Below are 25091 nucleotides of genomic sequence, written 5' to 3' on the forward strand. Positions count from 1 at the left end.
ACACACTCTCTCCCACACACACACACACTGTCTCCAACACACTCTCTCCCACACACACACACTGTCTCCCACACACACACTCTCTCTCCCACACACACACACACTCTCTCTCCCACACACACACACTCTCCCACACACACACTCTCTCCCACACACACTCTCTCTCTCCCACACACACACACTCTCTCCCACACACACACACACTCTCTCTCTCTCACACACTCTCTCTCACACACACACACTCTCTCTCTCTCACACACACACACACACTCTCTCCCACACACACACACTCTCTCCCACACACACACACTCTCTCCCACACACACACACACACTCTCTCCCACACACACACACTCTCTCCCACACACACACACACACACACACACACTCTCTCCCACACACACACACACTCTCTCCCACACACACACTCTCTCCCACACACACACTCTCTCCCACACACACACACACTCTCTCCCACACACACACACACTCTCTCCCACACACACACACACTCTCTCTCCCACACACACTCTCTCTCTCCCACACACACTCTCTCTCTCCCACACACACACTCTCTCTCCCACACACACTCTCTCTCCCACACACACACTCTCTCTCCCACACACACACACACACACTCTCTCTCACACACACACACACACTCTCTCTCTCACACACACACACTCTCTCTCCCACACACACTCTCTCTCCCACACACACTCTCTCTCCCACACACACACTCTCTCTCCCACACACACACTCTCTCTCCCACACACACACTCTCTCTCCCACACACACTCTCTCTCTCCCACACACACTCTCTCTCCCACACACACACACTCTCTCCCACACACACACACTCTCTCCCACACACACACACACTCTCTCCCACACACACACTCTCTCCCACACACACACTCTCTCCCACACACACACTCTCTCCCACACACACTCTCTCCCACACACACACACACACACTCTCTCCCACACACACACTCTCTCCCACACACACTCTCTCCCACACACACACTCTCTCCCACACACACACTCTCTCCCACACACACACACTCTCTCCCACACACACTCTCTCCCACACACACACACACACACTCTCTCTCCCACACACACACACACACACACTCTCTCCCACACACGGACTCCTTATGGAATACTGTTGCGCTTAAGAACCAGTTTAGGATAGGGTTATCAGACGCAATTAAAGATGAACTGGCCCGAATCGACTTACCTGATTCCCTAGAACAACTTATGAGACTTACTACCCAAATTGATAGACGTCTCTGCGAGAGGAGAAGCGAACAGGGTTATCAGGAGAACACACACAGAGCAACCTCCTCACACCGTTTGCCTCCAATACACAAAACAACCCCAGAACCTATGGACATAGGTATAATCTGTGGACCACTCACTTCCGAAGAACGCAATCGCAGAAGGACTCAAATGCTCTGCATGTACTGTGCGAATCCGAACCACACGGTGAAGGACTGTCCAACACTGATAAAGAACAAGAGAAGTAAGTGCATTACTATTCATACATCTTGTGTTTCACATATTAAATCCACTTACTGTCGTCTCCCATTAACTTTGCAGATTGAAGACTGAAGCCATCGTAGATTCAGGGGCTTATGGAAATTATTTGGATTTAGATGTTGTTAAAAGAAATAAAATTAAGTTTGTGTGCAAGCAGCAACCAGTTGTTGTTCGTGTAATTGATGGTTCAAAAATCCACACAGGTCCTATTACACATGAAACAGTACCTTTGCAGGTACAAACGTCCACAGGACATACTGAATACTTAGTATTTGACATACTTCCTTCACCATTATTTCCTGTCGTTTTGGGTCTTAGTTGGCTACAAGAACATAATCCTTTTATCGATTGGAAAAATTTAACAATAGGGCTAACTTCTGACTATTGCAAAACCACTTGTTATCCACAGGTACACGTCCTACAGCTATCACATTCCGAAGTCAACCTTCCTGAAGTCTACAAGGAATTTTGCTGATGTTTTTAGCAAAAGAGAGGCAGAAACTTTACCACCACATCGTAAATACGACTGCCCTATAGAACTTCAACCAGGTGCTGTTGTTCCCCATGGACATCTATATCCTCTCAGCCAGCCAGAGTTAGAACATCTAAAAAATTACCTTGATGAGAAACTCCGAAAGGGCTTCATAAGACCTTCTACTTCCCCAGCAGGGGCAGGAATGTTCTTCGTCAGAAACAAAGACTCCTCACTTAGACCAATCATAGATTACAGAGAACTAAACAGAAGAACTATAAAAAACCGATACCCTCTCCCCCTCATACCAGAACTCATTGAAAGATTAGGAAACGCTAAAATTTTCACAAAACTGGATCTTCGTGGGGCTTATAACCTCATCAGGATTCGAAAAGGTGATGAGTGGCTTACCGCCTTTAGGACGAGATATGGCCTGTATGAGTACAGGGTAATGCCATTCGGGCTATGTAATGCCCCCGCGACATTCCAGTACTTCATAAATGATGTATTCAGGGATCTTCTGGACGTCTGTCTAGTCATTTATTTAGATGACATACTCATATATTCCGATGATCTTCCTCAACATATCACACATGTCAGATGGGTACTCTCCAGACTCCGTTCTCATCAGTTGTACGCAAAACCTGAAAAATGCGAATTCCACACGGATACCATATCCTTCCTTGGGTACCACATCAGTTCAGCTGGGATTCAAATGGAAGAAAATAAAGTTAGTACAGTAAGGAACTGGAGTCAACCAACATCAAAGAAAGAACTTCAATGCTTCCTCAGTTTTGCTAACTACTACCGGAAATTTATAAAGAATTTCTCTAAGATAGTAAAACCTCTTACTATTCTCACAGGTACATTACCATTTAAATGGAACAACAAAGCTAACCAAGCATTTATAGAGTTAAAACAAAGGTTTACAACTGCACCGATTCTACAGTTTCCTAACCCTCAGCATCAATACGTAATGGAGGTAGATTCCTCGGATTATGCCATCGGGGCCATTCTATCGCAATGGGAGACACCAGCTACACCTCTCCACCCAGTGGCTTTCTTTTCTAAAGTTCTCTCTTCAGCTGAGAGGAACTACTCTATTGGAGATAAAGAACTACTTGCCATAAAACGTTCTCTTGAGCAATGGAGACATCTTTTAGAAGGCACTATCCACCCCATAATCATATACACAGACCATAAGAATTTTGAGTATCTACAGAATAATAAAACCTTGTCTGCCAGACAAGTAAGGTGGAGCTTGTTCTTTACAAGATTCACTTTTACTATTATCTACAGACCTGCAGACAAAAACCGCAAGGCAGATGCCCTATCAAGAAAGGAACCTATTCCTATATTTCATGAGGTGTCCCGAAACATTATACCCAAAGAATGTTTCCTGGGTATCACAACCGACCTACGTATGGAGTTAAAGTCTTCCCTACAAAACGATTTAAAAATTCCACGTCATGCTTTAACGCTTAAACCGGATGGCTTTTATTATTTCAAGGAAAGGTTGTACATCCCAAGAAATCTTAGAGCACACATTCTCCGACTTTACCACTACACACCATTAGCTGGACACCAGGGAATAAAACGTACCACTGAGAAGCTCTCAAGGGCATACTGGTGGCCAGGTTTACATACTTCTGTGAAAGAGCATATCCAAACCTGTACCGTGTGTTCCACATGTAAGTCTGATAATCAATCTCCTTTTGGTCTCCTAATGTCCCTCGAAGTTCCAAGCAAACCATGGCAACAGGTGGGAATGGATTTCATAGTCGAACTCCCTAAATCAGAACATCAGAATACCATATTAGTAGTAGTTGACCACTTCACAAAGATGGCTCATTTCATCCCTTTCCACAAGCTCCAAACCTCTTCTGAGACAGCAGATCTTTTCTTGAAGCACGTAGTTAGGCTACATGGTCTCCCAACGATCCTGGTTTCCGACAGGGGAACTCAATTCACATCACATTTCTGGAAACAACTCTGCAAGATCCTAAACATCGAACACGGTTTTTCAACGTCTTATCATCCCCAAACTAATGGACAAGTAGAGCGCGTAAATCAGTGGTTGGAACAGTACCTTCGCTGTTACTGCTCACACCATCAAACCACCTGGATGCAGTACTTACCAATGGCCGAATTCTCCTTTAATGATGCCATGAATTCCACCATCAACATGTCTCCATTTTATGCAAATTACGGATTCCACCCACAGATAACCTTTGCTGAAGGAGTTGTTGCTACTTCTCCCCTGGTTGATTCCATGACAAATTCCTTAATAGAAACCTTCAAGGTACTCCAGCAGAACATCAGAGACGCACAGGCCACTCAAAAAAGATTTTACAACCTACGAAGAAGGGAGCCCCCGAAATATGAAGTGGGACAAAAGGTTTGGCTATCCACATATACCCTCTAGGAAGTTATTCACAAAATTCATAGGACCCTTTACCATTAACAAGATCATCAATGTCAATGCAGTTTCATTAGAACTACCATCAAATTTACATGTACATCCGACCTTCCATGTATCCCTATTAAAACCAGCTAGGGACATGAGGGATTCCAATTTGGTACTGCTTCCTACATCAGAGATTGTTCAGCCTGATGAATACGAGGTCCAAACCTTACTGGATTCCAGGTACCACAAGGATCAACTGCAATATCTAATACGGTGGAAGGGCTATTCCAGCCAGGAGGATTCTTGGGAACCCTCCACTAACATTCATGCACCTCGGCTTGTCGCCCTCTTCTACCGCCGCAATCCGGACCGTCCTCGGCCTCAATCTGTGGGACAGCTTGCTTGAAAGGGGGGTCATGTCAGGTTTTCCTTTGCCCTTCCCCCAATGCCTATAAATCTTCCTTCTCAGCTGCAGACAAGTGCTTAGTAATTTGTTTGTAGTGAGCACTGTTTCTGAGCCGCATCAGGATTTCTATTCCTGTGATCTTTATTCACTCTCTAAGCGATTAAATCTACAAGTCTAACTCCTAACCTTATTTTGTGAATCTTCAAAGATATATCAGATTCTCTGAACTGTTATTTTGCTAACGTTACTTATCTGCACGACTGAGATATTAAACTTCAGTGTGGGAACCTTATATGAAAACATTGTGTCAGTACACACCTCCTTCTGATTTATCTCCTGTCCTGTGTATATATTTCAACTTGTCTCACTCTGCCTCACAGCCCACAGAGGAATCCTCTCTCTCAACTTCTGCTGTTATCGGAGCAATCTCCCTGTCACATCTGAGCAGCCAGCTGGATCCTAAACTGAAACTACTCACCGGAACAACAGCTGATCCTGTCTGCATCAACGCTGCAGAGTAAAACATCAGCATCTGGGATCTTCACACTCTGTAACCACGGACAAGGCACAGCCTGCAGTAAATCACAGCTTGTGTGAATACATAACACAGCTAGTCCTGCACCCTCCTCTTTCTTTAGGAGTCTCCAGGTAAATAATCATTACCCTGAAAAAGGGATTTGCATACTCATATCTGTATATAATTTGGAGTTACTTACCTTGAACCTGCAAACCTTAAAGGGACACACACGTTAAGAAGCTATTGCTTAAAGGGATATACTATACTTTACAGCATACCTAAGTTGGGACATTACCTAAAGTCTTACTAATCTTACCGCTGCTCCTCTGCCTATTACCTAGGTGGTAACTAAAGTACTGCTACATAACCTGTGTTATAATTATCAGAGGATCTTTATCAGTACATTCCCAAAAACTTCACTTCTGTCTAATTCTGTAACCCATTCTATTTCTGGGTTTGCAGCAGACAAAGTGATACAAAACCTTATTTAGGTCTACAGTTGAGTTCCATAGACTCAATTCTTAATTTAAACTGACAACAAGGTATTTTAGACTTTGTCCTTCTCTTTTAGAATCTAGGATCTATTAAAGATAGCGTTTTTTAATAGTACCCCATATATATTTATATTTAGGGAGCGCCAAATTGCGCTTCACTCATAAGCTAGCCTTGAGTTGTTGAAGGCTATCATGCTCCAGGGACAGCAACTTGGATCCCACAAGACTCGTCTCACTACCCTGCATGCCAAGCTGGATGAACTCACTAATATGATGAAAACTTACTGCATGATCGAACTAACCCTGTTCAGTCTCTGGTACCAGGTTCAGCTCCTGTGTTGCCTCCTGCTGTCTCCTAAAGTACCTTTGCTTGAAAAATGTGGTGGTGAACTGGTCGACTCTAGAGGTTTTCTCCTCCCCTTATGCAAAGGTGACTTTCCACATTTCGCTTCTTAAATGGAAGGCCCTAGCCCAGATCTCACCATATTTGGAAAGTAATGACCCACTCCTGCATGATAGTGAAAAGTTCCTATCATTAATTAAGTCTTTGAGGAGCCTTGCAGGTCCTCTGCAGCTAAGTGTTCTCTCCTGGATATCAAATTGGACAGAACTGTTGTCTCCACAGACTGACTTCTTGTTTCTCCCTGTAACTGAATGCATGCTATTGCAGTTCTGTTGTCTGACAAAATATTCACTGACTTCCCCTTCAATTGGCTTATGAAAATGCAGAAGTGCAAGATAAACAGCTCTTATTTCCCCCAGAAGCCCTGGGAAAAAGCCCCATTGCAGATGGTCCACCTTCCTGACTTACTTGCATCCGTCTGATAAAGGAAGACCTCTGGATAGATTCGGAGTCTGAACCCACCAATAAGGAGACTTTCTCAAGGTTTCTGGAAATGGAATTCGAAGAGACAGACTGGATCTCTTCCTAAAGGACACACGCCTAGATTACGAGTTTTGCGTTAGGGTAAAAAAGCAGCGTTGGCCTTTCCTAACGCTGCTTTTTAACGCTTGCTGGTATTACGAGTTTCCCTAACGCAACAAAAATATCCGTCTCCGCTGAAATCATTAACGTCAACCCAGACCCAGTAGTTAACATCTTCCGCAAAAAAAACATCCACGAATCACACAGAAAACATTACACAAACTACATTTACACTCATACAAACACTACACTATATGTATTTTTAAGATTTTATATTTTCATGTCAAAATAGAACGGATCAAAGTTACGAGATCTCAGGTGTTTGAAAAAAAAGGCAACAAAACCATTTTCCATTGACTTACATAGACAGACGGGAACATACACTCATATAGCTACATCTAACTACAAATATTATCACATACATACACAAATCGATACATACAAACAATATACAGCACATTACATACACAAATCAGATTTTTATTAAGAAATAAACACGATTTAGCTACTTTTTCACACAAGAACAGGACGTCACTCACTTTACGCTCAAAACAAGTATTGGATTTTATTTCTACACACATTTTTCTCCTCCATTGACTTCTATGGGGAAGACGTGCTCGTGCATGCGATAGCCAGATTTACCTAACGCATGGAAAAAGCGTAGACAAGAAAACTCGTAATACTAGCATTAAAATTGTGAAACTAACTCATGCTTTCTTGCGTTAGTTCCGCAAAGACAAATAGATGAAGAAATTGCTATTTCTCTATGGAGTTATGGCTTTTACTTCTGTGAAATTCACTACAACATCAAATTGTTATAGAAATTTACATTACATCAACTACAAATCACCATCAACAATACGAAATATATTTAATAAATTACATCAGATTTAAACGGACAGAAAAATAATTTGAACATTTCATTATTCACAAACAGTAGACAATTGGAAACACGTCTCATTTACCTCTATGATAGCATTTCAAATGTTTAACTCATATGCTTGCATGAACAGCATATCTACATAGGCTTAACACATGATCATTAATGGATGCACATACATGATTTTTCTCATTCACTCACATGTGCATTGATATTATCGGGGGATACACATATAAACAATGAACACATTTGCATCATACAACTACATTGGAAGTTTGTTTAACATTACATTCTCTCTATGAATCATGAAACATAAAGAAAGGTATTTACTGTCCCTTTAACATCACGATTCACTCAGAATATACCATTAGGAATTACGTACAATAAGAACATTATTAGAACAGATTACAGCTGTCACTTTTTGGGAAGGAACAACAATGCTATACTGCTTTATATAAGTCAGCATATGTGGAAGAGAATCACCATACATACGTATATGTAGATAACACGCATCACACAACAGCAAAGCACACATTTATATTTTAATCAGCACACAATAACAATGTAGTAAAATACAACAACAGAATGAGGATTTGATACCTAGATAGGCAGGTTGCTAATATGATGACATCATTAGAAGCTTCAACCATACAGATTACAGCTTTAGGACTGTACCGCCCCTTTCAGAAGTTTCTCAATCAATATCACATATACGTAAATGAGAGTTTGGAACATCATTATTATTGCAATTTTAAAGGGACACGTAAAATATTGACATCTCGCCATTCACTTATATATACAATACTAGAGATGTCAGCCGAAAGATCTTCATTATTATTGCGATTTTAAAGGGACGCGTACAATATTGACATCTCGCCAATCACTTATATATACAATATTAAAGATGTGAGCTGTTACTTTATCGTTTACAAACAATATTGCAGCAACATTGATCGATCAGATTCTATGCCATGTCTATGCACATTATACACAAATATGCACTTTCATTCATGTTAGCGTGGACGTGTGCTTTTTACTATAAGATCACGTTTAATAAGTATTTATTACGCATATGAACAAACATTACGAAGATGCACTGTATATGTTACATTTTACACTTTCACATTGCGATTCATTGGTGGAAAACAAAATTTCAGCAAACACCTTTTAAAAATGCCCACTTTGAAAGCATTCGCGCCGCTTACATACAAACAAGTGTATACAATCAGCAATCATTATGAACTCGCTACCATTGGACTAATTGCACTATAAATCCCCCAAACAACATGGCCGAAGCGTCCCTTGTGATCGACATTGTATCAAATCGCTTTTGTGTTTTTGCATACCTTGTTACTCCTTGTGCTTTTGCTCTGCTGTTTGGCTTTGTGCTGCTTAGTTTGGCAAATATGGATGATGCTCAGTTAGATGCTGCTGGTGCTGCTGCACAAGTAGGGTTCAATAGAATCAGGCGGGCTCGGCAGCTCTAAGAGAGACAAAGGGCTTGTTTGGTTCGAGGTCCTCCTGTTCACAGGGTGAGGCCCACCTTGGACAACATGAGTGACTTTGAGGTTTATGACAAGTATAGGCTCAATCGCGAACAGCTCATTGGCCTTTACAATGTTCTTAGACCTCATATGGAGCCACGTAGACAGATGAGAACGGCAATCCCTGCTATGACCAAGATGCTTAGTTGCATACATGTCCTGGCTTCCGGGAGTTTTCAATCTGGAGAGGGGTACATGCATGGGCTTGCTCAGGGTACTTTCTCTGTGGTTTGTGACAACTTTCTGGACACCATGGTACGAGTCAGTAAGCCTTACATAGGATTCCCTCAGAATGATGGTGATTGGAGGCGCCTGAAGAGGGAATTCTTTGCTATTGCTCGAATGCCCAATGTCTTGGGAGCAGTAGATTGCACCCACATTGCGCTGCGTGCGCCAGAACATGACTTGCCCTTCCGAAATCGCAAACATTTCCATTGTCTCAATGTGCAGTATGTTTGTGACGCACGGATGCGGATTATGCACGTGTGTGCAAATTTCGGCGGGGATTGTCATGATGCCCGCATCCTCAGACAGTCGTCCCTGTGGCGGCAGTTTGAGGGCAGAGAGTTTCCACCTGGGTGGCTCGTTGGTGAGTGCACAACATGGTTAATTAGTTAGACAAATGCCACTGTAGTCTTAAAAAACAGTTGTTTGTGTAATGTGCAAAATGTGCAGCTATAGGATGCAATTTAACCATTTAATTGTCTTTCCGCAAATGTCTAGTTTTAGCTCCAAACAGATATGTAGCATGTCTTAGCTTAAATGTGCAACTATAGGATGCAATTTAACCATTTAATTGTCTTTCCGCAAATGGTCTAGTTTTAGCTCCAAACAGATATGTAGCATGTCTTAGCTTAAATGGGCAGCTCTAGGATGCAATTTAACCATTTTGTTTTTATTTTAGCAAATGTCTGGTTTATGCGAAATACGCATAGGTAGCATATCTTAGCTTAAATGGGCAGATAGAGAATGCAATTTAACCATGTCATTGTCTCTTTCCGCAAATGTCTAGTTTTAGCTCCAAACAGATATGTAGCATGTCTTAGCTTAAATGGGCAGCTCTAGGATGCAATTTAACCATTTTGTTTTTATTTTAGCAAATTACTGGTTTATGCGAAATACGCATAGGTAGCATGCCTTAGCTTAAATGGGCATTTATAGAATGCGCTTTAACCATGTCATTGTCTCTTTCCGCAAAAGTCTAGTTTTAGCTCCAAACAGATATGTAGCATGTCTTAGCTTAAATGGGCAGTTCTAGGATGCAATTTAACCATTTTGTTTTTATTTTCGCAAATGTCTGGTTTATGCGAAATATGCATAGGCAGCATGTCTTAGCTTAAATGGGCATTTATAGAATGCGCTTTAAGCATGTCATTGTCTCTTTCCGCAAATGTCTAGTTTTAACTCCAAACATATATGTAGCATGTCTTAGCTTAAATGGGCAGCTCTAGGATGCAATTTAACCATTTTGTTTTTATTTTAGCAAATGTCTGGTTTATCCGAAATACGCATAGGTAGCATGTCTTAGCTTAAATGGGCATTTATAGAATGCGCTTTAACCATGTCATTGTCTCTTTCCGCAAATGTCTAGTTTTAGCTCCATACAGATATGTAGCATGTCTTAGCTTAAATGGGCAGCTCTAGGATGCAATTTAACCATTTTGTTTTTATTTTAGCAAATGTCTGGTTTATGCGAAATATGCATAGGTAGCATGTCTTAGCTTAAATGGGCAGATATAAAATGTGCTTTAGCCATGTCATTGTCTCTTTCCGCAAATGTCTAGTTTTAGCTACAAACAGATATGTAGCATGTCTTAGCTTAAATGTCCAGCTATAGGATGCAATTTAAACATATAATTATTTTTTAAGGAAAATTTTTATTTTAGGGGATTTTAGTGTACACAAATAAAAAGTATTTTAATATAATAATTATAAATACATTTTTAATATTTGTCATTTTGTTATGTTCATTATTTATAGGTGATTCTGGTTACATGAGCCGGCCTTGGCTCATTACGCCGTTGCGTAACCCCACCGACGAGGCCCAGGAGCGCTATAATAGGGTGCACAAGCGGACTAGGGCTGTAGTGGAGAGGATGTTTGGGCTCCTCAAAATGAGACTAAGATGCCTGGACAGGTCTGGAGGAGCCCTCCAATACAGCCCTAGTAAGGTGGCGAAGATCGTTATAGCTTGCAGCGTCCTGCATAACATTGCACAGCGGACTGGGATGCTGCAGGCCGTCCAGGCGCCCCGAGACCTCCTCCAAGAAGAGGAGGACGATCCTGTTCTAGAGGGGCCATTCCGGGACGAGGGGCTCAATGTCAGAGCAAACATCATCAACCGCCACTTCAGACGGTAAATAGAAGTTGGATAGGAGTATTGCGAATATGTGTGAATTCTAGAATGAGAAGTAGAGAATTGTGCAAACATGTTAGGATTGTTCATCAAATGATTATAAAAAAAAATTTGGATTATTATAGGTGATGCTCCTGGAATTGGGTCCTGTAACGACTTCGCCACCTGGTTTTTAAAGACATCAGCTGGTAAGTATAAATAATGTATAGACTGTGGCTGGCAGGAATTTGGCACAATCACCCATCATATGGCATACATTTTACAAAGTAGTATTTAGTTTACACATTATTGAAATTTGGATACTCAGAAAGGGATCCTCTAGCAAGACTATATGCTTCAAAGTCATATTCAAAGTCACACATCAGAGGTTAGGTCTGCACAATGTATGACTCATCTTCACACTTGATTGATAGAACATAACACAAGATGCTACACACGCTTAGTAAGCTAGTGATAGAAATAGTTTCAGAAATGAGGGGGGGGGGTGCGGAACTAATTCACACACTTCTATTAATAATTTTATTTTCACTTTTTCGGCCATTAGGGAGATGACTTCATCTAAAAACTGAAAGTGAAGAATTCAAGACTGAAAGTGAAGTATCCCAGACTGAAAGTGAAGAATCCCAGATTGAAAGTATTGAATACCAATGTGATCATGTCTGGCATTGAATTTCAAATGTGCTGACCTTGAAAACCATACAAAGACACGTTCACGTGGTAAGTGGCAACAATTTTATGGACTAAGGCTGTGGATGCATCCTATTGGAGACACTTAGATTATTTTTCTTTTAGATGGTATTTCACAAGCCTCTAATTTGAAAATGATGAATAAGACACCTAATGAAGATAAACTGTTATTTTGAAGATAATTGCCTTTCAAAGACCATACATCCAGGTTAGTTTGCACAATGCATGCTAGTTAAGAATCACAGGAGGAAGAATGTTAAAAGAATTTGGAATATATACATGTCCTATATTAGAATATGTTTATTTTACATACATTACCCCTACTTTGTGCTAGAGAGGACTCACATTCTGACCAATCAGACAAAGGAATAAATTTTATAGTTGATATAGAGGTATATTATTTGAAAGGACATGAAATATTACATTCAATTCTGTTCAGCATACAATATAAATAGATTTTTATAATGTGATATGCATTATTTTGTCTAATTTAAAATGATAATGTTTAATTCTAAGATTGATTAGACAATATAATGGTATTTCTAATTATGGACAGATATAGATTTCATGTCTGAACCTTTTTTTTAATATCAAGAACAAAAAAATACACTTTAGAGCATAGACACAAGATGATTTAACAATTATTCTATTTAATGAATATTTTAAGACGTGTTCCTGAAATAACTAATGTTTATAATATTTTTCTTTCTTTTTCAGAGTTTCATCTGTGATGATTTTTTTTTTTTTTTACAAATTTTTATTTATTTTCTTGTCAATAAATTTATTTTCATACTATATCTTCGATTTTTTTGTATTAAAATACATATTCTTAGAGACATATGTCTATCACAGTAAGATAAGAAGAAATATATCCATCTAATCTGACAAGTAAACAAAATATTACTCCCATGACTGTTAGTCATCTATTTGACAAGCACATGCCTGATATAAAATAGAATAATTTTGGTTAATTTATTGAATGTAAAATATCAACACAGCTTATTCAGATAATGTTAAAGTCAAGTATCTTTCAACAATTTAATTTGGACTTAAATACATCTATGCTTTTATTGTGTGATTTATAGATGTTAAAATCATAAAATGTTTATGACAAGGATATGTAGTCTATATTATACAAAACAACTTTGTTCATTTCACTTTTAAGAAAGGAAAGTGTTTAACTTACATTAAAGTGACAGTGTAGTTGAATGTTAGATTTTTCATAATAATATCTGGGATTTTCCTTAGGTATCCAAAAACATTATTACAATAAATATAGGTTATTCATTTTTAATTATTTTTTAGGTAATATGTTAGAAATTATCTGTAAATGAAAAGTAAGTTTATTTCATATTTAGACCAAGCTAATTATTGTATGCCATATTGATAACTTTTCAGTTCTAGTGGAGTCATTTGAAGGGTCATTTAACTATAGATAGATAAAAAGATAACTTCTAGCAATTATTCTCCTTACCTCTTGGATAGATATCACATATCTAGATGTATTTTCAGTCCCCTTTAGTTTCTTTATACAATGTTAACTCCACATATTCCTAATGGTTTGGTCCTTAAAGGGACATTCCAAAAATATTTCATTTAGTGAATTATAGACAATACAAATTTTATTTAAACACCATTTAAATGTACTATTATTATCTAATTATATTCAGTCTTTAGATATCCTTTGTTAAAGAAATAGCAATGCACATGGTTTAGACAATGACATAAGGCATCTATGTGCAACCAACAATCAGCAGCAAAAGAGCCTATCTAGATAAGGTTTTCAGTCAAGAATATCAAGCAAAAAAAGTAATGAGAGAATAAAACTAAATATGACGTTGTTTTAACATTGTATTATCCATCTAAATCAGTAAAGAACATATAGCTTAATGTCACTTTAAGGTAAAGCTGTATAAATACAGCCATTACAAGATATTTCATTCACAGTGGGGCAAACAATACAGAAGGTAATACAAATATGCTTGATTGTCATGTTCTACGAATTTTTAGAAAGGGAGGTGCATAGGTTTATGATCAACAAAGCATTACTGGGAAATATCTACTTAATTGTGGCTGGCCAACAATGCATATTTACAATGTTTAGACAGATGTATTTAGATCAAGTTCAAGATTGCATATTAGCTCATGAAAGGGACGGTGATTAAAAAGCGTTTCTTTCTGGAATCATAAATAAAATGTAATTTTAAACATTAACATTTAATTATATCAGTGATTTTAAATCATTATGTTTGTATTATTTCCTTTACAACCATATCTGCACAGAGATGCCTTGTGTGATTTGCTCAACCATGTGTATTGCAATTTCTTCTGTTAAGGATATCTAAAGATTAATCTAAATTCATAGTTACATTTTAAAGTATAAAAATGTATTCTCTCTCAGGATCATTTTAAGAAAATATTTTGTTGTAATGTCCCTTTAAAAATAAAGACGCCATTGCCCAATAACAGATGTGAGCAGTTCAGACAAATACAAACTCGAGGTTTATTTACTAATAATAAACAAACGTGTAGTTTAACATTAATAAACAGATAATACAAGTTCCGGCCATTATAACCAGAAATTACGCATTTCAGAAATCTTGCGTGGGAAACGTATCTTGCAACACGAGAGGCGGTGTAGGGGGGTCAGATTAGGGGTAATACATTTAATGTAGCTGGTGGTGGGGTCCGGGAGCAGCGGTTTAGGGGTTAATACATTTATTGTTAGGAGTCAGAGGGGGGATTGTGGATAGAGGGGTATACGTGTCAGGATGATGTTTGGGAGGCGTGTTAGACAGTAACGGGAGATTTTATATTTTAGGTATTTTTTTTTTATGCGTCGGCAGTTTCTAAAGTGCCGTAAGTCACTGGCGACTCCAGAAATTTGTACTTATGCTTATTTCTGGACTTTGCTAGTTTGTCAGACTTATGGCACTTTAGCAACTGTCGGTGCCGTATATGTGATAGCTCGTTGTGCGAGCTGAAACTACGGGTGGCGTATATATCGGATCGTGCCCTTCATGTCCCTTTAAGTGATGCTGACCACAATTCTTAAGGAATGGATATGCATTTCTAATGTATTTGTGTCCTTTTTACATCAACATGGACATACAATATTTATAAAAACAGACTCTTATTTGAATGTTGACAGCACATGTATTCCAATTTCACTTATATCTTATTGTAGTAGTGTACCAAAATCAATCACTGTGTGTAACGCGCATATTTTAGATGATTAATATCTTTCTCTTATTCTTTTTTCAATTTAATTATCCTACAATATATTGCTATAGGTAGGCTGACCATATTTCAACTTGAATAAGTGACATGTTTGATCAATACATGTGTCATTATTGTTATTCCAAATAAATCTTAACATATCTGAAAACATCACTGACATATGTATTTCTCATGTGTCCCTTTTTAAATTATAAAGATGGACACCATAGCTATAGGTAACATATAATGTATAAACAATTCTTATTTTCATAATGTATCTCCTAGCATTATTTATCATTTAAAGGGACATTAAACACAATAATCCAAAGATTAAAATTCAATGTGAAAATGTATTTCAAATTGCAATGTCCTACATAATCGTGTAACATAAAATGTTGTTTTCAGGTCTATTTAAACCCTGCTGCTTGCTAAATAGTTAATAATCCTCTGCTTCTAATGAAATATATCCTTAGTTTCAACAATGGATTCTATTTCATATATCACAGTATTACGTTATCTAGCGTGACATTCATAGCTACCAATATAGCACATGCTAGTTTAGAAAATATAAATACGTTTCTTATTGACATGCCAAGCTGTCAAATGAGTCCTTGTATTGGCTGATGTTTTTACGCGATCTCAGATGCGCCATGTTGCTTAAGACGTCACCTGCCAAGCTGTCAAATGAGTCCTTGTATTGGCTGATGTTTTTATGCGATCTCAGATGTGCCATGTTGCTTAAGACGTCACCTGCCAAGCTGTCAAATAAGTCCTTGTATTGGCTGACGTTTTTACGCGATCTCGGATGCGCCATGTTGCTTAAGACATCACCTGCCAAGCTGTCAAATGAGTCCTTGTATTGGCTCACGTTTTTTACGCGATCTCGGATGCGCCATGTTGCTTAAGACATCACCTGCCAAGCTGTCAAATGAGTCCTTATTATGTATTGGCTGGCGTTTTTATGCGATCAAGGATGTACCTTTGATTGGATGGCATTTTTACGCGATCAAGGATGCGCCTGTGTTTGGATGGCGTTTTTACGCGATCAAGGATGCGCCTTTGATTGGATTCCGTTTTTACGCGATCAACGATGCGCCATGTTAATTAATACGTCACATGCCAAGGTGTAAAAACCGTCTGATTGGATTACATAGTCCCGCAATATTTGAATTTGCACGTAACCCACGTTTGTGAATGAGAAGACAAGTTTAAAACCATGTTGAGTATGGATTGTGTGAATCATGTACATTGTTGAACCATAGATGATAAAGAACACAAAAATCTCTTTTGATGCCTGTCTCGTTGAATAAACGAATGAAAGCAATATGTTTTCCTGCATAAGATATTTTGAGGCAAGTGCAAATCCATGAACATACTCCATCTTGTTTAATATGTTTGTCAACAATATTTTCCTTTTTATAAATAATGACTGTGTTGTGTTGAATTTTCTCCATATCTAATTCCTAAAGATGTGCTATTGTATTTGAATCAAGTAATCAATATGCATTGACCTTTATCATATGCTAAATATATGAGATGCTACTTATTCTAGATGTTATGTCGTGGTATTTTTTATTAAAGGGACATTATACACTTATTTTTTTCAACACATATGTTTTTTTTCGATCTATTTATATAGTCCTTTTTTTATAATCAATGTCTAGTTTTGCTTATGTTTAAATAACATTGCTGTGATTTTCTGACTCCTACCCAAGCCTCAAAGTTTGATGTGAGTACCATCAGCTACCTTCTCCAGGTTGCTTTTGTTTGTGTAAAGGGTCTTTTCATATGCAAGGAAGGGGGATTGTCATATTTCCCACTTGGAATGGGCTTTCAAGCTAACTTTTCAACATAGCTAAACAGATTTTCTAAGTAAGTCTTTAAACAGTTTTCTCATGGATTTTGATATCAGTATGTGGTCATCTTGTTGTTTATAGTAGTGTCTATTACATACAGTTCTCTGAAAATGATTGTATACTGTCCCTTTAATGTAAATGCTCAGTATTGTGTCATGTATGAGTTCCACATTGGTTAATCTCCAAATATATTAGTGTGAGCATATATTTATAAAGTAACTCGTAAAAGGCCAGAAACCATATTTCTTCTAAATGAAATGTCTTTCTTAAATAATTCAAACACAATAATGTCTCTTTAAGAAAATAGACTTTATTTAACACGTCAATATAAATAAGGCATACAGGCTTAGTATCCTATTCAAATATTTTCATGTTTGAACAAGTACATGTAGATATACCAACAATCCCTAAGGATTAGTATATGTTAGCATATGTTAATTTTTAAAGGGACAGTCAAGAAAAACAGTAATGATTTTAATGTCCAAAAATGCAATTTGTACAAAAATATATGTCAAACGTTTATCACCAATTTATCTTAGTTCTCTTGTTATTCTTAGTTGATAGCTAAACCTAGGAGGTTCATCTGCTCATTTCTTAGAGCTTGAAGAGTGCATCTAATATGAATGCATTTTCACCACTAGAGGGCATTTTTTTCCATTTTCTTATAGAAAAGATTAAGCTCATACAGTATAGTTACCCTCGATTGATCAGTGATTGGCTGAAATGTTGGTCTGTCAAAAGAACATAAGTGGTCGTTTTTCCGAGGCATAGATACAAGAGATTAGGGAAACAGTTTGGACATCACATCACAGAAACCAATCAATGTAATGAACAAGGACAGGTATGTGATGATGTGGTGTCCACACACTTGTAACCCACACTCTGCAAACAATCTGCCTCCATGGACCCGGTCCCATAGAAGCAGATTATATACAGAGTGTGGTCCACAAGTGTAATAAGACCACATCATCACATACCTACCCATTACACATTAAATTAATAAAAACATAGATACCAAAAAATAATTACTTCCTCTTCCTTCCCCTCTTCCCACGAGACTGAGGCTCTGCGGGAGGGCAACTGCCCCCTCCGATGAGTTCTCATCGGAGATGTTTGGGGAAGAGGGGAAGGAGGAGTACTGGGATGACCCGGCTGAGGAGGAGAATGAGGAGTACCAGGATCAGATGGCCCAGCTGCAGATGGCCCAGGATCAGATGGCCCAGCAGCAGATGGCACAAGAGCAGATGGAGCGATATGCGCCTCCCGGAGGACCTGCAATATATCTCTGAGAGTATGCAAGATCTCGCTTTGTCCTTGGATAATCTCTCTTTGTCCTTGGATAATCTCTCTTTGGCATTGGATAAGCTCTGTTTGGCCTTGTCAAATGGCATGAATGTCTTCTGTCATCTGGATTCTGCTTTCAAGATTTTCCTTCCGGGAAGCACGCATCTGTTCTTAAAAATCTCGTAATATCTGCACCTCTGCTATCTCCTCCTGAGGGGCTGCTGGTGCACGGTGGGCTGCTGGTACACGGCGGGCTGCTGGTGTAGGAGGGGCTGCTGGTGGAGGAGGTGCTGCTGGTGCAAGAGGGGCTGCTGGTGAAAGAGGGGCTGCTGCAGGGATCTCTTCTGCAGTGGGGGCTTCTTCCGAGTATAGAGGAGTATAGAGGGATGTCTTCCATATCTCCCCGAGGTGGCGAGTCATCTCCACTACTCTCATACCTGGGTGAAGGAGGAGCCTGTAGTTGGTATGCTGCCTCCTCCCCAGACTCTGTATATTGTAAAAATAAAGAAATGTATATATTAGCATAGTTCCAAATAAAGATGTAAATGCTTTTGCTTACAATAGAATTACAAATGCAGCCTTATTAATCCACTTTGAAATATAACAATCAATACGATTTCCGCATTTTCCAAACCGTGTTTCTGATATCTATCTGGTCAATCTGAATGTGTTTTTGCATTTGTTTTCAGTCTGTTTAAATGCACACCTAACCTGTAGCCTAGATACTAATGTAATCGCAAGGTAATTGTGAATGCGTTTACGTAATAATGTGTAAAAAAGTGTAATTGCGTTAATCATTTCCTTGAATACATTCTTTATTTTTAAGGTACAGAGATTATTTATTAAATGATCTTACCGTCAGATAAGAGTGGCAGGTTCCTGGTATCGACTCCTCCGATCCCGACTATGGCCACCTCGGAGATGCTGGGACGCAACATTTCCTCCCATTGTGAATACTCCACCGTCATTTCAGGCCCGCCACCGGTCCCTGTTGCGTATTGGTACTCCCGGGAGATCTTTCTTTTGAGTTCCATTTTGCAGTCCCGGTAGCGATGCTTTATAGACTCGACATCCCTGTTATGGGCTCGCACTGCATTAACAGCATCCTTGATCTCCAACCATAGCTTCCTCTTCTCCCTAGGGGTGGCCTTCTGAGCCTGCAGCCTCCTAGCCCTCTGCATATAGGCCTCTACGAGGGCCTCCTTCTCCTCCATAGTAACCTCGCCTCCCTACTCAGCTTGGTTTTCCCCTGTGATGGTGTCCTCTGATTCCCGGACTGTGAAGCTCTACGCTGTCCACCAGTGGGCCCAGCCACTTGTTCATCTTGAACAACGTGGCCGAGTCCACCCACCGCTTCCTCCCACCCTTCCTCCCCCCCTTCCTGTCCTGTTCCTCTCCCTCTCCCTCTCCCCCTCTCCTGACTAAACTCCTGCCTGACCTCCTCTATAACCTCTTGTCTAAACTCAGTCCTGAGGAACTGTAATAGTTCTGGACTAATCTGCCCCTTATCCCCCCTCCCGACATACTCCAACAAAAAGTGAATGTGTCCAAATGAAATGGGGTCAAAATAAATAACAAAAAAAAAAAGTGCTCAAAGTGCGAAAGGGATATAAATAAAAGAGGGTAAGGAGTATTTAACAAACAAAAATGTATAAGAAGACTAAAATGAGGATATGTAAACAAAATCTAACTATGGGATGGGTATGGGCTTACAGGGAATGGGGTATGGAGTGTAGTATGAGAGGGGATTGGGTATGGAGTGTATGTGTTGTTATTGATAAGTGTATGTATGTATTGAATGTGTTTGCGTGTAAATGTGTTAAGTATACAAAAAAAACACTCGCACACTCAGCCAAACCAACTCTTGCTCACTACCACTAACTCACTATCTCACAATACCACAAACTCACTATCTCACACTACCGCTAACTAACTCTCTGACACTACCACTAACTAACTCTCACACTACCACTAACTAACTCTCACACTACCACTAACTCACACTACCAATAACTAAGTCTCACAATAACACTAACTCACTCTCTCACAATAACACTAACTCACACTAACACTAACTCTCACAATAACGCACTAAATCTCTCTCTAATCTCCAAAAACCCTCCAGCAACACAGTCAAAGAAGACATGCTTGTAGCGTTCTTATATACCCTATGTAAATGTTTAATGATGTACCGGTTTTTTGTACCTTGTAAATTCTGTTCAGGTGTGCTTTGTAAGTAATTAGTATGTGTGCAATGTGTATTAGTTGTGTGAATTTGCGCATGCTCATATTGAGTTAGTATTTGTGGAATGTGTAGAATGCAATGATGTCATAGTGATCGTTTTGCATAACATTGTCCAAAAGAATTATGTGTAAATCTAAATGTTGATTTGTGATGGTGTCGTATTTGTGAAGTGTTGTAAATGTTTGTTTGTACTAATATTCCGTAATGTTGAATGCAAATGTTTTGTTTGTGTATGAGTGTGCAATTGTTTTTTCGTGTTGTTTTGTTCCGTGTTGTAGGATCGTAAGGTATATCTGTATTCCTCGTTTAGTGTAAATGGTTTTTTTTTCCGCTTGTGAATGTGTAATTCGTATGTGCTATGTTGCGTGATTGTTGTTAGTATTAGTATTTGCTGTATGTTTTTGTTGTGCATTATGTGGTATACGTAATATGACGGAGCAGTGCGTATTTCTCCCGAGATCGAGTGTTAGGTGAAAAATGCATGCTTCTTTGATTTCTCATTGATCTCTATGGGAGAATGTTTAACGTGGGTGTGATTCCATATATAAAATAAACGCGGTAGTCGTGTTACCGCGGCGTGTTCGGAGGTTGTTTTGAGACTCATAATACTGACGTTAAAAAAAGTGCGCCTAGCAAATAAAAGACGTGTAACTTATGCGTCCCTTCTAATGCAAAACTCGTAATCTAGCCGTTAGGAAATTACTTTGAAAAGGACGCATTCTTCATCTTGCCCATTTGACAACATGAATAACTAAGGCCATGTGACCCAAAAACTTCATCCACTGGCAGTCTGACAGATACCTCATTTGTCGAAGACCCAGAAAGTACTTCTTCAGGGACTGAATCCATGGCTAGGGAAGAGATACTATCCATTTGATGGTGTTGAAGTGAGTTCCCAAAAACACTAGATTCTGAGAAGGAATTAAATGACTCTTTGGAAAATGTATGATCCATCCGTGATCCTTAAGAAATTGAATCAGAATTTCTCTGTGAACATTTGCTTGATGAAGAAAGTCAGCAAAAAGAAGGATGTTATCTAAGTAGTTGATAACAAACAAGCCCTTTAGACGTAATTCTGCCACAAGAGGGACAAGGATCTTCCAGCTAGATTACAAATTTTGCGTTATGACTCATATAGCATCGTTATGGACTATAACGCCTCATTTTCCCTAATGCTGCTATTACAAGTTTCTGTAGCACCACAAAAATCACCATCTACGCTCAAATCCAGAACGCTCTCCCAGACCAGTAGTTATTGATAGATTGTTAACAAAAACATTCACGAATCGCTTAAAAAATATTATACAAAATACACTCATACAAACACTCTACAATTTTAATTTTTTTCATAATGTATTTTGATAAAGAAATATAACGGATAAAAGATACGAGATCACAAAAAACAATTTTACATTGACTTACATAGACATACATGAACATACACTCATCTAGCTACATCTAGGTACAAATATCATCACATACATACAGAATTAGATACATACAAACAATATACAGCACATTACGTACACAAAACTTTTTTTTTAATAATATTAACACGATTTAGGTACTTTTTCACAGAAGAACATTCACTTTACACTCAACACAAGTGTTGTAAGTTTTTTTCCTTGCAATTTCTCACATCCATTGACTTCTATGGGGAATACGTGCTCATGCACACGACCGGCTTCTTTCCGTATCGCAAGAGAGATTTTTTTCTTTGAAAACTTGTAATGGCAGCGTTATAATTGTGGCGCAAAGTCATTAATTCTTGCGTTGGTCCCGCAATGACAAATAGATCAAGAAATAGACTATTTGTCACTGGAGTTATGGGTTTTACTTGTGTGAACATCACTACAACATCAAAATCTTTTGGGAAATTACATTAAATAAACTATAAATCACGATCAATTCTATAATCACCAATATGAATCAGTTTCAAGAATTAACTCATATTTAAACAGACAGAAAAAATACTTTTTAAGAATTTATTATTCAGAAACAGGAGGCAATTTTAAGCACTTGTCTCATTTACGTCTATTATAGCATTTCATTTATTCAAGTCATATGCTTGGATGAACAGCATATCTAGATAGGCTCACCAGCTGATGATTGATGGCTGCACAGACATGCCTTTTGTCATTGACTTCCACATGTGCATTGCTCTTTATTAACAAACGATATAGAAACAATGAACACATTTACATCATACAAGTACATTGGAAGGTTGGTTAACATTGGATTCTCTCTCTGAATCAGGAAAGAGAAAGTATGGCTTTAGTGTCCCTTTAACATCATGATTTAATCATAATATAACATTAGGAATTCAGTATAATTATAAGATATCCTTAGAAAATATTATAGTTGTCGCTTTTTTTGGAAGGAACAACAATAAATGAGCAGATGTGGGAGAGAATCACAATACATACATATATGTATATAACACGCATCACACAACAACAAAGCACACATTTATCTTTTTAATCATCACACAATAAAAATGTTGCAAACTACAACAACAGAACACAGATTTGCAAACTAGACAGGCATGTTGCTAATATGATGACATCAGTCTAAGCTTTAACCATACAGATTCCAGCATTAGGACTGTACCGCCCCTTTCATCAGTTTCTCACTCAATATTACAATATTACATATATGTCAGTATATGGGCGGTTATAATACAATATATTTAATAATTATTATTTAAACAAACCCCCAATAAAATGCATATACAAAACAATAAAATGAATGTAAATTCCTAAATTCTTTATATTAGTTCAAATTTATAGACACATTGAATTATATTTATAGAAAACCAGATATGAATCAAACTATACAAGTTTAAAGCTGTTATAATATTCTTTACAAAGCAAACCAAATTGTAACTTTAGAATTAACCTTATTCACAAATGAATTGCATTAAAATACCAAAATGAGATACCAAGATATGAGCCACTAACATTCAGATTAATACAACTAAGCTATTTAACCCACAAATGATTTTATACAACTCTAATTAAAATACCAGAAGAATACTACTAAGATAGTCTTGATAAAGGCCTCTCAGTCGGCCAAAACACGTTAACCTCCTGTGACATACCAGCCCGAGTTCTTATTTGTATATGGTGAGCACTTTTCCTTTTAGTTAAGCTAGCTTTTTCTGTTTTTGTGCATCTGTTTGTTTTTTCTTTCACAGGTACATTTTAGATGTTCTTACTCTGAACCAGAAGTTTTGGATAAAAGATTTTCCTGGTATAAGCAAAAAAGCGGGTCTCAGGCAAGAAGTTTGCAAAACAAAAGCACATTTATTGTGGTCGACACATGGAAAGGTAAGATAGATTATAAAAACAAGCTACATGTAGACCGGAAAATGGACAGATGCGTTTCAGCTCACGCCTTCATCCGTGACCTATAGACTATACAATGCTCAACATGTATATACCCTAAGAACAAAGCTGGTTGGTTAATTGCTTAATTGAACAATGGAATGCTGGAATAATGAGAACTCCCTCTGGAATCTTTTAACCCCTGGAAAAAAAAATGGTGATAATACTTTTACACAAAAGCACCGGAAATAACAATCCACAGCAATACATAAAAAGAAAACTCTTATGCATTGGACATGGTTATGATATATTATAAACTCTAATTTTAGAATGTTAATAATAATGATAATAATGCCTAAATGTTGCCCTTTATGTTCTCATAATTCTATATGTTTATATCAGTAAATGTCATTAATATCAGCTTTTCCACCAGCACACTTAAGCCCCCTTTGGGTGGCGCTCCTATGTCCCCACTATTTATTTATTCATTTCTTAGACCTTGAAGAGTGCCTCTAATCTGAATGCATTTTGACCACTAGAGGGCATTAGTTAATGTGTTTCATATAGAAAACATTGAGCTCATGCACATATAGTTACCCTAAAATGAGCACTAATTGGCTAAAATGCAGGTCTGTCAAAAGAACTGTAATAAGGGGTCAGTTTGCAGAGGCATAGATAAAAGGTAATCACAGAGGTAAAAACATGTATTTCTATTACAGTGTTGGTAATGGGTAATAAAGGAATTATATTTATTTTTAACCAACAATAATTAAAGTATTGACTGTCCCTTTAAGCTGTGTTGTTGGCATCAACACAGTGATATGCCATCATGTATAATTGTAATGGTTATTGTTTTGTATTAGGAGAACAGTTTGGACATCACATCACAAAAGCAATCAATCTAATCAACAAGGACAGCATGTGA

Source organism: Bombina bombina, chromosome 2 (genome assembly GCF_027579735.1).
Source record: "Bombina bombina isolate aBomBom1 chromosome 2, aBomBom1.pri, whole genome shotgun sequence".
NCBI classification, from domain to species: domain Eukaryota; kingdom Metazoa; phylum Chordata; class Amphibia; order Anura; family Bombinatoridae; genus Bombina; species Bombina bombina.